Source organism: Ursus maritimus, unplaced genomic scaffold (genome assembly GCF_017311325.1).
Source record: "Ursus maritimus isolate PB19 unplaced genomic scaffold, ASM1731132v1 scaffold_13, whole genome shotgun sequence".
Lineage (NCBI taxonomy): Eukaryota > Metazoa > Chordata > Mammalia > Carnivora > Ursidae > Ursus > Ursus maritimus.
The window spans coordinates 45,810,920-45,827,926 of NW_024423675.1; the positions used below are offsets into that span (position 1 = coordinate 45,810,920).

Consider the following 17,007-nt stretch of genomic DNA (forward strand, 5'->3'; position numbering starts at 1 on the left):
ACCATGTGAGTTATAGGCAATGTGATTTCATTGCACTCGAGGCTCAACTATCTTCCAGAGTGGAATCTTCCTCACTGAGAAATTGGGCCGTCAGCAAAGAAATGGTATAGGATTCATATCAGAGCAGAATATAGAAAATTGTCTTCATGGTTGAGAAGTTTGGGTGTGTCATTACCTGAGACGATATCAAGTTTATCTATGTGCCCCCAAATAATGGGCTTTGAAGAAGGAGCTGAATGAACAGACAATGAGCAGAGCTCTAGAGAGTGATCTGGAAGTGATTAGATTCATTAGTCTGGATTCTCTCTGGAAAGCCCCGGCTAGCCAGAGTGAAGCTTACGTTTTCAGTCCTTTGTGACTGGCCTTGGGCTCTCCTGGGCTGATTGATGGAGATGGTTTTCCAGAAACCTAGTCCATGCTGCAGAGCTCTAGCTCCATTTCCCTTCCCTTTCCTTCCAGTGGCCTTGCAGGGTCATATTCTGTCTCCTAGCATTCGGAACATTTGACCCCTCCTGTATGAAAATTTTTAAGGTGTCCTATTATTGAAAGTGAATAGCCTCCACTTGCCTCTTTTTCCTTCTCCTCTTCCCAAACTCATATTTCCTGAGATGGATCTTCTGTGCAGTAAAAGACATCGATACCTCAGTGTGCAAAACAGATTCACAGGGGGTGGGGAAGGAGGACACAGAATTTCCCATGCCAAAGAGTTCGGCTTATCTGCCATTTGTAGTCTGCTGGGCCCTATGGGTAGATATTTTGAGCTGGAATTTTAATGCTTTTGGCTTCATCAGCTCTTGGGTTCCTCTTACTATCCTTACTTAGCTCAAGTCCAAGAAGCCCAACACACTGTTAAATATATGAAATTGAAATCAGCAAAGAGCAGAACATGCCTCTTACTTTCCCACCCCTACCCCAGTTTTGCAAATGGGTCAATAAAAATAGTGTCCTTGATGTGGGCAAGAGTGTAAATTAGTACAGTGAAAACTCAAATAGAAAACAAATCCCCAGAACAGAGACTATTTATATTTCAATCTTTGGATTACAGAGAGCAGTTAGAAGAAATCTTAAATGTCATCTAATTTAACTCACTTATTTTACAGAGTAGGAAACAGGATGTTCTGAGTAAGAGATCTTCTGACTTACAGACCTTGTATTTTTCATGTAGCTCTATATTTCTTATCTTTAGGGTTTTTTTTTTTCTTTTAAAGTTTTTCCTACTTGCATTATCTCTGCATCATGAGGGCAAAAATATTTACAAAATAAGAGGTTGGGTGAATTAACCAAGATCACAACATGAAAGGACTCAGATGAGAGCCCACGTATCCTGGTTCTTAGTTCAGCACTCTGAGATTTAATTGAGCATTAAAACAAGTTCAGTCAGAGTGAACATTAGACATTGTGGTCCCTAGACTCTTAGGTAAAGAATATAGCCTAATATTTGCTATCTGTCTCTATGGCAATGACTCTAAATTTCTTTTGGAGGGTGGAGAAATAGTCCCTACTTGAGAGTCTGAGGAATATCAAAGATCCTCTTCCCAGAAAAATGTACACACAAATTTGCACACAGTTCAGGTGATTCACCTAACTTCTTAATTTGAGGACAAGCTCTGAGGAAATGAACTGATGTTCTGAATATTAATGTCTGCTAAAGTTTATTGAGTGTTTGCTGTGTTCCAGGCATTATTCTGAGGTCTTTGAACGTGGGACATCACTTCAGATGTGTAACACTTGAAGCAAGTTCCATTCTCGTCTCCATTTTACAGAAAAAATAGAAATATTTAGAGAACATCTGTTTGTTTAATGCTATTTTTTTTTAAAGATTTATTTATTTATTTGAGAGAGAGAGAGAGCATGCAAGCACGGACACACAGAGGGAGATGGACAGGGAGAAGCAGACTCCCTGCTGAGCAGGGAGCCTGATGTGGGGCTCGATCCCAGGACCCCGGGATCATGACTTGAGCTGAAGACAGATACTTAACTGACTGAGCCACCCACCATGCCTGCCCCCATCATGCTTCAAATCTAATGAAGCAGACTGCTTGCGTGTTTCCATGGAAATGTGGCATGAGGCAAACAGAAATGGGCATCAATAATAATACGTACACACAGATTGTTAGGAGAATTTAAGAAGGAATTCCTGCCTGGGGCACTAAGAAAAACAGGCATGGGGGGCACCTAATGAGGGGCTGCGGAAGAGGGGAGTATGTCAGACCTTGCATGGGGAGTTAAATCCTGCTTAGAGGTCATCTTCAAAGGATAGATCTCAAACTCAAACCAGGTCCATTTGCTCCCAAAGTCAGCCCCTGCCTTGTTGTCGCCACAGTTCAGTTCCTCTAACTACACTGACTCCTGTGATACTTTATAACATTCCATCCTAGTCTCCTCCACCCCTGTAGGGAGTACACCTCCCTAATGTGCCCAAGGCAGGGCTTCTGGGAACTTCTGTGAGGAAGGACATTTTGAAATTTTCAGTCTGTCACACTGTGTTCTGATATTTCTGTTTTTATTTTTTGCTGGGGAATCAACCTGTCACTCGCTCCCCAAAGCCTTGGACCCCGATGTGCCCCCTGTGTCTGGATGGGCTCTGAGTAGGCTCACAGAGAATCTCGGATAATCATGGTTTCATGCCTAGTCATTTCCTGCCTCACCCTAAATGTGGAGAGATTATGTGTCCGGACTGTGCCTTAAGTGGTGAAAAAATACTCTCTAAATCTACTTCTGAAAAATTACCTAAAAGTGCTTCAGCTCTCACTGTTGCCCCATGTCTGCAGAGCCCTGCCCCCAAACAATTGGGCCTTTATTTCTTCTTTCTAGGGCAACAGCTAGTGGACACATGTGACCCCCCAGCCCCGGGGCTGGAGCCCTGCCCAGCATGGCCGGGGTAGGTACCCAGGCCACATATGACTTGGAGTCTGTTGTCCAGCTGATGTACTTGGCATGCCACGGCCGGCAAGCATGCACACACGACACAGAAACGCAGTGCTAATTTCAAGGTCTATTAGAATCCCAGGGCAGTAGAAATAATGGTTGATAGACATAAACGGCTGGAACTGGCAGGTTAAGAAGTCCTATTCTAAAAGCTTCTAGGAGATGTCGACAAACACCGGAAAATAAATAAATACACTCTACGATAATAAAAATGTACTTGACATTGTGCTTTTGAAGGAGCACAGTGAGGGGCTGAAGTGGATGATACGTGACCATGGGTTTTGCCCCCCACCATCCAGAACTACTGATCAGGTCAGGCTGAAAACAGGCAGCTGCGCATTCATGTAAAAGGTATCAGAATGCAGAGTGTTCTCAAAGAATACACTAATAACGTCCAACATCCTTCACTTCTGGACACGATGTAATTAATTTTTGCATTGGGAAAGCAAGATGGTCTGTAGTCTGATATTTTCATTTGAAAGCAAGTGGGAAGACAAAAGCAAACAGGCTTTTTGGCTGTGAGAGAATGAATGACCTTCCGAGTAAGGAATTTAAACTGGAGCTTTCGACTTCAGAGGGGAATGAAGCTGGAGAACCTTTTGGTAGCAGAAATTTAAGGTGGAGAAATGGTTGTGGGCTATGGTACCCCCCAAGGACCCCTGAGCATGCACCCCCTTCCCCATTACACAGACCACTCTCAGGTTCTGATGTCCCCCAACCACTTTTGAGCAGGAAAACATTGTTGCTAACAGTTTTTTTTTTTTTTCAACAGGGCTGGCATGCCAGCACATGCTTGAATGCTCTCACAGTTACATATAAACTTTAAAAAGAGGCCCCCTTTCCCCCTAGCCTGACTCATACTCCATGCATCATATAACCAGAGTTTGGAAAGGCTGTGAAGAATGCACATGGCAATTGGATATATTTTGTCTGGTTGTGGGAGTGATACAAACAGGTGATCTAGTAGGGGGTGGGAGTATGAAGTTGGGGGGTGAAGGTAAGGTGGAAAGGGGTCACAAAAGGCAAAAGGACAGTTTGTTATACTTCTTCGCTATTCCTTAGGATGCTTAAGATAACAGAACCATCGTATTTTAAAGATGGAAGAGATCTTGGAAATCTAAAATGGATATTCAGAGGTATGAACTGCCATTGCAAGATCATACAGCCCAGCAGAAGGTGTGGGAACCAGCCTCTGAACACTCTGTACATCCTTCAGACACTTCCCCCGCCCCCAGAATGTACACATAATATTTCCTGTACAATTTCAAAGTATTTAGGGACTCTTTACGTTCATCCCTGAATGTGAGGGTCTGATGAATTTTCTGTTATGTTAGGGTTATCAACTGAGCATATAAATAATTGTTCAGCCAAGTGAGGGTGTAAGTTTCTCCTTTCTACTTAACTGGACACAATGAAGCATACAAAGCTTCTAGGCCTCAGTTTCCTGGTATATGAAATAGGAATAGGAATAGTACATATTCATAGGTTATCAGGAGATGAAAGCCTGGCAGGTGGGAAGGACAAGGCCATATCGTGACTGTGATCCTTCCCAACCTCCCTCACTGAGTGTCTGTCCTCCTGGGTTGGCTCTTGACGGGCTACTCCAAACCCCGCGTTTCTGAATCTCTTCCTAGGTGGTGGTGGGTTTTTTTGTTTGTTTGTTTTGTTTTGTTTTTTTTGCCTTTTGCCTTTTGCCTGCTTCCAACCTAAATCTATTCGCTTCCTGGCCATTCTCCTTTCCTTAAGGGTCTCTCCATCTCACCACATGCAAGGCAGCCTGTGTTAAAATGTCCTGATAACTTTGTTGTGCAGAAATCCATTAGAAGGAAGTGTTAGGAAAATAAGATTGTTTGAGCAGAGTGTGCCCGTGAAGTGCTTCCTCACTCTAGTGCAGATCAAACAATAGAACGAGTGAAAATATTATGTCTTCTGGAACGGTTTTGAGCCCAGATTATTATTTCATCTTCCCTTTAATAACAGGGCAAATAACATGGCTTGTTTTTATACAGCTTATGTTTTAAAAATTTAAACTTTCAGCTTGGAAAACTTATATTTTTAATATCAATTTTCTCTGGTCGGTGTACTTAAATTACTTGCAACTTCTAACCATTCTGCCCACCCTGGGACCCCAGTCCCTTCCAATCTGTGTTGAGAAACAGAAAGGTAGCCTCAAGAGGAGGAGAGATGTTAAAAATCCTGAGCAGAGGGGAACCTCCTCACCCCACCCCCACTTCTGATTCAAATTGTTCATTTTCTTGAGTGTTGGAAGTTCCCCTGGGGACTGGTGCAGGGTGAATGATAGGGAATTTTGGAAACTGAGGGTCCAAAGATAGTTCTGTGTAAGCCTCAAAGCTTCCCCTTCTACCTGAGAAAGGTGGATCAGAAGACTTATAACCTTTCTTGATTTTTTGTGCCAATTCAACTCCTACCCACTTATGAAAGCAGGACTTCAAGGTACTTCACCACAGAAACCAGAATGCAACCTTTAAATAGTTGCAGAACAGCCAAAGTCTGCGCTCTCATGAGGCTAACTACTGAGTTTAACTGCACCCACACTAGAATTACATGATGAGGGCCAGAGGAGTGAGTTTCTTATTTTCTGATGCTTTTAGATTAGAGATAGCCATTCTCTTCAACGCTGTCCTTTCACTGTTGACCTGGTAGGGATGAAAGTGAAGTGCCAACAAACATCTTCAGGAACTGAGTCTTCTTGGTAGGGATTGCAGTTACGTGACTGTTCCCCCAAAGAGCTGCAGTCCTAGGGAGCGTAAAAGAAGGCTGCTTTGCGGGGAGAAGCAACCTCATTCAGTGGGACAATTCTGTTATTCTCTCTGCTCTTAGATTTGGGTTCAAAGTCCTCCTTTCCTATATTCTAGCTAAGGAGCCTGGGCAAATGACTCACTCCTAGCTTTGTAAACTTTTCTTTCTCTATAAGTGAAGATATAGAGCCATGATCGAAGCAATCCATATACAATGTCTGACACACAGCATCTATTCCCTCGTCTTGAGATAGGGAGTTCCATCTTGGGGAGTGACTAACTCTACTGGGGGATGAGAACATGCCTCCTATATGACAACTTAATTTCCAGAATTAGTGGAGATGGAATTGGAGTGTGTGTATGTTGGGAGGTGGTATTTATACTCATTGTAGACAATCAACATTTCCTCTAATCTGTTAAAAATATGCTAAGCCTTTTTTCTCTCCTTTTTCTTAGGGTCTCCTACGGGTATGTACCAAGAAATCATTTAGGCTGGTACAGTGCCCATACATTACCTCTGTCGTCCAGGTGATCAGTTAACAGAGTCACTATCCACTGATTACTAACGTCAGCGTGATGTGCTGGAAAGAGAATCGAATGGGATATCACAAGGGGACGCATCTATTCCACAAATATACATGAACACTTACTCTGTCCTGTCCCTGGGCTGGGTGTTATAGACATAAAAAATGAGGGAATTCGACACAACATTGTTGAGTGAGTCTACTGCAGCATTCCCCAATTGGAATCCAAGGATTTTCAAGGATGGAGTATTCCAGAAGAATTCTATTTTTTAAAAATTTTGTTTTGATAGTACATTTTAGTAGTCATTTTACTAGTTATAAAGACAAAGCTTTTTCTTCCCAACTTGACTGAGATATGATTGACATAGAACATCCTGTAACTTTAAGGTATACATCATGTTGATTTGATATACTTAGATATTGCAATATGGTTACCACAGTAGTGTCAGCTAACACCTCATCATGTCACATAATTACCATTCCTTATTTTGTGGTGAAAACACTCAAGATCTACTCTCTTAGCAACTTCTAAGTGTATAGTACAGTACTATTATCTATAATCACAAAGCTGTGTGTTTGCTTTCCAGAACTTATTCATCTTATAACTGGAAGTTTGTACTCAATGACCAACATCCCCCTACTTCCTCTACCTACTCCCCAGGCTCTGGAAACCACCACGATACTGTTTATACAAGTTTAGCTTTTTTAGATTCCACATATCAGTCATACTGTGCAGTATGTCTTTGTCTGGCTTATTTCACTTAGCATAATGTCCTCAAGTTCCATTCCATGTTGTTGCAAATGACAGGATTTCCTTTTTTCTCAAAGCATAATATTCCGTTGCATATATGTGTATATATATATATATATATATATATATATATATATATATTACCGCATCTTCTTTATCTTGATGGACATTTAGGTTGTTTCTGTATCTTCGGTTTTGTGAATAATGCTTCAGTAAACATGGGGATACAGTTATCTCCTGTTTTCATTTCCTTTGGATGTATACACAGAGGTGGGATTGCTGGATCATAGGGTAGCTCTATTTTTACGTTTTTGAGGAGCCTCCATACTATTTTCCATGGTGGCTGCACCAATTTACTTTCCCATCAGCAGTGCATAGGCTTCTCTTTTCTCCACATCCTCACCAACACCTGTTGTTTCTTGTCATTTTTGATGACAGCCATTCTCATAGGTGTGAGATATAACTCATTGTGCTTTTGATTTGCATTTTATTATGTGTACTTCAGAAAAACATCTCTTCAGTTCCTCTGCCTATTTTTTAATGAGATTGTTTGTTTGTTTTTGCTCTTGAGTTGTATAGGCTCTTCATATATTTTGGATACTAACCCCTTATGATACATGTAGTTTGCAAATATTTTCTCCCATTCTGGAGGCTGCTCTTCCATTTTGTTGACGGTTTCCTTTGCCGTGTTTTTAGTTTGATATAGTCACTTCCTTATTTTTGCCTTTATTCCTTATGCTTTTATATCAAAAAGAACAGTTGCTAAGACTATGTCAAGGAGCTTTTTCCCTATGTTTTCTTCTAGGAATTCTATGGTTTCAGGTCTTACACTTAAGTCTTTAATCCATTTCAAGTGAATTTTTGTAGTGGTACAAGAGAGGAATCCAATTTTCTTCTTCTGCACATGGTTATCTACTTTTCCAAGCAAAACTTTTTTTTTTTATAACAATAACTCAGATCTGAAAGATACATTCAAAGATTTTGTTAATCCGCTGAGACTATGCATACATGTTCTCAGAATGCTCAAGAAGTTTTCTTTCATCCAGGGTACCTATGTTATCAAAGAAAAACACCGTCAGATGGGTCTGAGTTTTTGTGCTCCCCAATCTCTACCTAGGTGGTGTGTAATCTTAGCCAAAACACTTGTTTAAACCCGCTAGGCCTCAGGATCTTCTTAAAACAAGGTGCCTGGGTCAGAGGAGCTGTGAAGCTCTTCCAGCTTTAATAGTCTCTGCCTCTATGACTATCCCTTTAACTGAATTATAACCAGGGTTTCTTTGTAATTTCTGGTTCAGAGAAGAGAGCACTGGCCAGACATCAGGTCTGTTCTAGTTCTCCCTTCAGAAATGATTGCTTTTAGAAATGATGGAATCATTTTCCTTTCTATGTCTGGGCTTTCCACCTGAAACTTGAAAGTGGTAACCTAAAAGGAAAACCTTGAAAATAAGTGATAAACATGCTTTAAAGCTTTGAAATACACAACATTAGTATTACGAAGTTGAGGTCTGCAGTGACACTAAGGGAAAGGACAAGTTACTATCTCTATGTTAGGATGATACAGGCTCTGCCGTGGCAACAAATAATCCCAAAGATTTACTTGTGCTATAAGGCAATGCAAGTTGGTGGGGGCTCTGCTGATCATAATCACCAAGGGATCCAGGCTGCTGGGAACACCGTCTAGACTCATGGCTCCCCATCACTGGAGGAGAGAAATGGGAATTATACCTTGTCTCTTAATCACTTTGCTGGCTAATACAAACCACATGGTTATGCCTAAGTTCACAGGGGGTAAAGGACAGCAATTCCACTTGTGACCTAAAGGAGGATGTCTTGAATATTTATGAAATTGTTATGATACTAGATTTTCACAAATGTAACATCATTAGCATGCTCATTTTTAAACTCGGAGACTAAAATCCATACTATAATTTCAGGTAGGAATAATTCTTCTTCTTTTTTTTTTTTTTTTAAGATTTTTTTTATTTGACAGAGAGAGAGACAGCCAGTGAGACAGGGAATACAAGCAGGGGGAGTGGGAGAGGAAGAAGCAGGCTCCCAGCAGAGCAGGGAGCCCAATGCGGGGCTCGATCCCAGGACCCTGGGATCATGCCCTGAGCCGAAGGCAGACGCTTAATAACTGAGCCACCCAGGGGCCCCCAGGTAGGAATTATTCTAAAATGCAAAACAACAAACAAACTGAAGTTGATTTTGGATTTGGCCACATATATTTGTCGGAAGAGGGAGCTTTTCTGGAGAGGGTGAAGGAAGAGGAGAATATCTGGCAGGTGCTGAATTGGTGGGCTGCCATGATGGAAGAACTGGCAGGTAGGAGTTCTTAGCACTGAGAATGTGCAAAAGGAACAAAACAAAATGAACTGAGGTTAAAGTTTATGAAGCATGAAAGAACACAGAACGGTGATCAAAGGAACAAATGGTTTATGAGAGAACTTCTTTATTAAGGATTCTGACGTGGAAGTCACGTTTGTGTTTAAAGTAGAATAAACCTAGACGAGGCACGGCGAAGCAGGCTTGGAATGAAAGAGATGTGTTCAAATGGAGGAGATGTAACAAACCACAGGGAAGTAGATCGAGAAAGTATAGTAAATATTTGAATTTCTATGTCTGGTCTTACAAATTGGTTTTGCTGGTGGCATACCTTAACATTTATTACTTAATGAGATTCTCACTACACAGTTTACTCTAACCCAGTAGAATAAATGAAAATTCTAAAAGAGAGGGATATTTGAATCAAAACATGTAATTAGTTGATTACCTGCTTCATAGAGATAACAACGACTTTGCTTTCATGTGGTATCCTGTCATCAGTCTGGGAGGTTAGTAGTTCTAAATACAGTGGCTTTATAGTTCCTTTGAATACATTGTTCTTAGAATGACATCATGATGTAGGGTAAAATATTAATTCCCAAATCACTGAAAACATATATTCATGTGTAAGTATAGAAACATTTTCAAAATGCCAAACATAAACTTCCGTGCGCGCACACACACACACACACAGGTCCAGTGCTGGCTGACTAGTGATGTTTACATTTATTCACATTTTAGATTATTTTTCACTATTGTCCTTTATTTTGGTGTGTTTAGAGTGTTGGCTAGCATAGAAATGAAGTGAAACCATACAGAGGAGAAAAGACAGCCAATGTTGGTGGCAAATTTAAAAATACGAAGAATCTAGGCAGAAGGGAGAAGACAAAATTCCTTACATGTGATATGAGTCTTTTGAAATTATTTAGAGACAACAATTAGAAGAAAAAAAACCTTCAGATTTAAAACATAATATAGGATGCTTAAATTTCTGTGGATTGGGAATGCAGATAGAAAAAGCACTTGGTGTGAAGAAAGAGCACCTCAGAACCCTAGACTCCAGTCCGTTGTGCCATTTGCTGTCATGTGTCTCTTTGTAAACCACTTTCATGCATGAGAAATACAATATATACATTGATGCTGATAGCAATGATAGAAAGTTCCTGTCTTGACTACACGAATGTCTCTTCTCCAAAGTCTGTTATGGGATGCCACAGCTGTGAAGAACTAGCAGTAACGATTGCAAAGAATGTTCTCTAGCTGTTTGTCTAAGATGAACCTGGCCTTACACTTCAGCTCCTTCTTCTGCCCATGTACAGAATCATAGATGACAATGAAAAGCCAACCAAAATACAGCTACTGATAGAAGTTATGACCAAGTTGCCTCATGACATCCTGTAATGGCCAGAAAGCAAATGTGGGGGAAGAAAAAAGTCCTAGAATGATAGAGAGGAGGACTAACAGTTGTTTCTCTCCTACTTCTGCTTGCTACCACCCAGTTCTGATCTTGAGGGCTTGCGATTATTTTAGGATGCCTGAGTGGTGAGGATATGTGCATTCTTCATGGGCCTATATCCATGGAAAAGTGTTCTAATGTTTGATAAACCCATTGCTATTGGGGAGAGAATGGCATTGTCAAGAAAAGGAGCAACACCTCAGAAAGCCTGCCAGTTCTTGTCTTATATATGCATGTGGCATGAGTGCTCATGCCCACCTGTATCAGCAAACCTACCAAAGGTGTGACAAGATGCAGAGTGACACTAGTGTCTCGGACTAGAAAGGCCAGGGCAATGAGTCGGGGATGGGCCTTTCCCTCCTGGAGCCTCAGAGGGCCTATGGTTATTGCCTAGTTCTAGACAAGAATTCAGGTTATTATACAACTTGTTTTCAAAGCATTCTTGTGGGGTGGGAAGGTGGGAGCTCTTCATGGCCCCTCTTGCTGGAGAAGGACTGTAGCACCTGTGAATTTGCTACCCACTGTGGTGGGGCAGGCTTATCAGGTTGGCCAACCTCGTAGATCCTGTTGTGCAGAGAATATTTTCTTCTCTCTCCACTTTTCTTGTTTACTTAGCAAAAGGCACTCCACCCTCACTGCAAGTTTTGACACCCGCTGATACACTGTATGGCTACTGTACCTTGACTTTCAATTATGTTAAATCCTATTATAATCGTTTTCTTATAACAAATCCTCTTTAACACCTGAAAAGCTCAGCTCCCATGGGTGTAGTGTTATGCTGTCAAAATAAAAAACAGAGGAATCCTACTGGAATTGCAGGAGTTCTTGCATGTGTTTGAAAATAAGATCAACAGAAGAGCCTTACACGCTTTGCATTCAGTTCTGGTAGCAAAAGAGAGAAAAGTTATTCTAAGCCATTCAAATATGGCTTGACCTATAAACCAGTGGCCTTAATTCAGTGATTTTAAATCAATGTGATAGCATGGTAAAATCCTTTCTCTGGGAAAGCCTTTCTTTCAGAAGCAAGGGTCCAGAATTCCTAATTATTACCATTGTAACGATTAATGTAAGCAGAATATTCTTTACTAGTCCATTATAAAAACACACTGCACGGGAAGGTTTTCATTTGTTTGTTTGCTTTGTTTCTTTTAATGCTCCTGTGTAATGACTAAGCCTAACCAAGTTTAAAATTTTTTAGGCAAATGAACATGACGGATCATCTTTCCTGCCTTGAGTGTTTTTGACCAACGTCTGTGAGTATAGCTCAGAAGCCTGTTTAATTACTCCAGGGTTTTAGTTTATTCCACGTGGCTTGTTGCCACTTTGGGGAAACTCATGACTTTGAGGAGCATTCTCAGGGTCAAAGAAGGAGAGTGCCTGTCTTAGGAAAGTCACAGATTTTGTTAACAGTGTCTTCTTGGTGTTAGTCATGCCTGTTGATTCTACACACTGACACTCTGAATTCCATCCAGGGCAACGAGAGCCCTTTCTGGATCAGCTGGTGGGAGGACGTCTTTCCAGTTAATCAAATCCTACCCTAACACTTACTCCATTCCGTATACAACCAAAGAATTACCTCTGCTTTTATTATTTTCCCACTATGTCAGAAGAATGTGTAGCTCAACCGTGATGTGTCAACCAGAAGAATCTAATTTCCTCTTTTCCTTTTGAGCCTTTCCTTCCAAATGGCAGGTGGTAAAATATTGCCCCTTCTGGGGATGAGCGTGTGCCAGAGTTTAGTCATTTTCATGAGGAACAAAATCAAGATTGCTGATGACTCTGGTCCCCCTAGATGACAACAAGTTCTTTTGCTATAACCTGGGAGAGGTCGAGTTCTCTGCTTTCATAATGTAGCTTTGGTTCAGGCCCCTCTTTCCAGCTATGGGTAATGTGAGCTGGAATGGGTTGCAGAGGCTCTGGCAGCTGGCTTAACCTGTTTATATAAAGACAGAACACTGCCACTGATTAAGAGAGCCACCTCCTACTGGTTGGTTTTGGAGTAGAGCCCAGAATTTTCCATGGAGATAGCTTTTAAAAGTTAGGTCAGCATCTCAATGAAAGATAAGAACACACAAGAAAGCCCTTGTGGGTTTCCCTGTCTTCAGAAGCCCCACTGTTCAGAAAGAGTTAGAATAGATATATTTGACCAATAAAATACCTCCACTAGGTTTATCTCCATGGAAGGATAACTCTTCTTGGGAGTGATCCTCTGGTCTGAGGATTAAGTGGGTCAGTTTGAGCCCATATTCACATTTAGCAGTTTATATGTATGGCCCTGGTTCTTCAGGGTGGACTGGTCAGTAACCTAAGATGAATTTGATGTCAGGACATTGTATATGGGGGATATTTTCAACTGGTAGGGACGACGTTATAAATAATGAAAGACGACTGCTTCTCGGTTTAAATCAGCAAATAATTTTAAGGGGAGCAAATGAGGGATGGGTAGGAAGCTGAACGGGGGAACAAGAGCCTGATGGAGGAATTATAGAGAATCAGTGCAGAAACTGTAGGACATGAGTGATTCCATAGATTTCACCACCCCCTTCACTAATCGAACATACTCGAAGAAATCGTATTCCTGAAAAACTGAGAAAAATGATTGAAGGTCTTGGGGTGATTTGCAGATGCAAAGGAATCCTTTTAGTGGATTGGATTGTGACTCTATATTTTTTATTTATTTAGTAGGCACAGACTATTCGTGAAGTTTTCCGTGTGCTTAGAAATAAAGATGTGGGGTAATGCCAAAACACTACTTAAGCTCGAGCCTTTAGTAGCTGGGGCGTGTGCCATTAAATGCAGTGATTGGAGGATATTCCTGCCCTCTAGTCTGTAACTTCCAGAGGTTAAAAAAGGAACATCCCACTTTTATAAGAGGAAAAAAAAAAGCCCTTTGCATAGATTATTATATAAATAAATCTTCTTAACAAGCACTGCAGTTCTTTTTTTTTTTCAAGGCACAAAGAGTTATTGTGTGATTTATGTGAAAAGGTTATATAACTGTACTCTGTTACTTTAAATAGTGTTTTTTATTTAAACTGCCAACTTCTTCATCACCAGCAAAGAAAAAAAAAAGCATATTTGCAAAGCACAAAGGTAATTTTCAAGGACTGTAATTAGCTCATGATAACTTTATCTTTTGTGATGTCTTTGCTGTGGGACGAGAAAAGAAATGGACTTTTTTTCATTGTTAAATCTTCACTGTGGCACCTGCAGTGTGTCAGTTCCATTAGAACCAGGGAGAAAGTTTGAAGTATTACACTTGGTCAGAGGAAAATTATGGAAGGACTAACGTAACAGATCTTGCAATTTTCATTTGGCTTCATCTTTTCTTTTACAAACAGGACAAGCCTCCATTTCCCCTGTTCCTGTTCCCCAACTGACCCTTTATTTCCAAGATATTAGAAGACCTATTTAAGAACCAAACTGAAAGAATAATGTGGAAGATAAAAAAACAACCATGAAATTATGATAAAAGAAGCTAGGAAAGTAAAAGTAAAAGCGTTTGTGTCTTAAAAATTAATAGGACAGAACTCTGGCAAGAGAAAGAAAAGTAAAAGAAGGAAGCAGACTTTGAGGAAGAGGATGCAAAATAATTTAATTCATCCCAGGAAAATCGATTACTAAGAAAAATTTTACTTCCATGAAAACTTCCTGTCTTTGGGGGAGGTCAGAGTAGATGTGCACACAAGGTGTGTGTGTGTGTGTGTGTGTGTGTGTGTGTGTCTAAGAGAGAGACAGGGAGAGGGAGTGAGAGAGAAAGAACTGATATATTTCTGTGATTGGCTGAGACAACAGGGTGGAGGAATCCAGGAGAGGAGGTCAGAGTCACAGAATTTCCCCATGGTGAAGAATATTTAAAGAGAATCTAGAAGTCTCCTTCCTAGGAAAATAGGCTGTTGTAGGCAGCGGAATTCCCTGGAGGTCAGAATGATAGTCTATTCCGGGATTTGGAGGAGGGTTTCTTCTGAGAAGTAAACTCCACCTTAGGAGGCTGTGATCGGGAATTCTAGAGCTTATTTATCGCACTTGTGGACTATAATCACATGAACAACAGGAAAATCTATAAAGCACTCAAAGTCGAGGAATGGCAGTGTGGCAATACGAGTGCAGGGTGTGTTTCCTGTGCACCGTGAGAACATTATCACCTGTTTGGTCACCAACCTGGTTGCCCAGGTGGCAGTTTGGCAAACAACCAGTCCGAACAAAAACAGCCTCTTGCATGGGACTGTGAAATCTCCGGGCATAGTTGTTCTCAGACGGTATTGATCCTTCAGTTCAAACGTTAGAGTTCGATTTTAATGGGAATAAAAACAACCGATAGGAGACTAGAAATAAAGAAATACTTTTAGAGTTCAGGGATCAGATACCCACTTTTAGCAATTCTGCACAGGGAGAAGGCAATTGATTTTTAAAGAGCGCCTTGCAACAACCAGGAAGAAATGAGACAATCTTTTTCGATATATTATGGACAACGATGCCAGTCAGTACGCTTTGCAGCAAGAATTCAGTTGTGAGCTTGATTGTTATATCTTTAAAAGTTATGTGGGAGTGTGGAGTCTGCCAGGTGAAATCTGCAGCATTTAGGATTCATTAAATCTTGTTGTCTGGGAAGGTGTCACATACACTGTTCAACAGATCAAATAAGGGAGGACTGAAAGCTAATTTCCTAGCCAGGAAGGAGGAAGTCAATTAAAAACATACAGATGAAGAGTGATCAATTTCCTTCACACTAGAACCCAAAGGAAGTGTTTTGAAATGTGTATTTAAACTAAGAAGTAGAGTACATATCAAAGGGAAAAGAAAAGTTACACTGAAAGCCAAGCGGGAGTTAGCACTCATGGTACATACAAGAACAGGTGCAACCTTTTCTAAATCCACAACCACCCTTTCCTGCTTTAGCATGTGCTGGGAAAATCTCTTCAAACAGAAGATTCTTTCTCCAAGACTTAAGGGCTGTCTTGGGCTTCTAGCAAAGGTTGATGAGTAATATAAAATCTTCCATGTGCTCAAAATAAGGATCGGACTAAAATTAACCCCACTTGTAGACAGAAAGTAGCCAAGATGACACCGTTATCCATTATGCTGAAAACGAAATGCTTCTCTTTAAACTAAAAGTGCAGAGACAAAAAGTCTTTCAAAATGAATTGTGTGCCCAGGTTTATGCAGGCTGGGTCACTTGGAGAGACACCTCCCTATTTCTGTCTTCTGTGGACTACATTTAGATCTTAACTAATTAGCCTTCTTTAACTTTTTTGTTTTTTAAAGTCACCTGCTCTAGAAATTCCGGCATTTTGTATTTTTAGATGCTGGGGTCAGGGGAAGTGCCAAAATGGTGACATTTTGTGCCTTCACAGGCAATTCTTTTTGACTTGAGCAGGACATAACACAATGAGTACTGAAAATGTTCCTGCTTTCCATTTTAACCCCTTAGGGTCAGAAGCACAAAGTGTAAATACTAGTATATTCTCGGGAGGCTAATCCCATCAGAGTGAATTCCATTTAGGAAGACCGTTGCTCCCCGTCGGGAAACTCATCAAGCTCCTACAAACCACACAATTAGGCCCATTTAGTTTCTTGATCTGCTGTTATTTAATTGTAATCATAAAAGTAAGGCAAAGAAGCTACTTTCTAATTTGACCCCCCCCCCCAATTCTAAATCGAGGGTTCTGTGAACAGTTTAGCCTTCTAAAGTATTTTTTTCTCTTTAAGGAGAGGAAGTGTGTGTTCTATTGGAGGACAGAAACTCCCCTCTTCTCAATTACACTAAAAAATTCAGCCCAAGCCTCTTAGAATAAATCACATATGAGAGGAAAGGAGGATAGCTTGAGAGAAAGAATGGAAAAACATACTGAATTGCATAAACATTTTAACTTTAAAATGAATACAGGCAATGCCTGAGTTGCGGTCACTCCTTATTTATGAACAGCTGGGTACACTTAAACATCACCCCTCTTTGCCTTTTCCTCTATAATCAGGAGGGGCTAACCCCTAAAGACCCTCATCTAAAGCCTGAGAGCCGTCTCTCCTCATTGCATTTCATTCATTCATTTATTCATGCATTCATTCAGTACATATGTGGTGAATCCCTATTATGTGCCACGCACAGCGGTAAGCGGATAGAGACCTCCTGGAGATTACGGTCTAGACTGAAGAGCAAAAGTAGCCTTTAATCAAACAATTACATGAATAGATGTAAAAATCACAACTGATAATGCAATGAGGGGAAAAGTACATAGTGCTGTAAGAATAGTAAAGAGGAGAAAT

At 40.7% G+C, this 17,007-nt stretch overlaps 1 long non-coding RNA gene across 3 annotated transcripts in view; it reads left to right on the forward strand.

Annotated features, from left to right (window-relative positions):
• The window catches only part of LOC103663357, a 154,476-nt gene that overhangs the window by 136,600 nt on the left and 869 nt on the right, over positions 1-17,007 (forward strand). For all 3 annotated transcript variants that reach the window (XR_005834383.1, XR_005834381.1, XR_005834382.1), the window contains exon 13: positions 11,942-11,996. This is a non-coding gene — a long non-coding RNA (uncharacterized LOC103663357). The remainder of the gene's footprint in view (positions 1-11,941; positions 11,997-17,007) is intronic.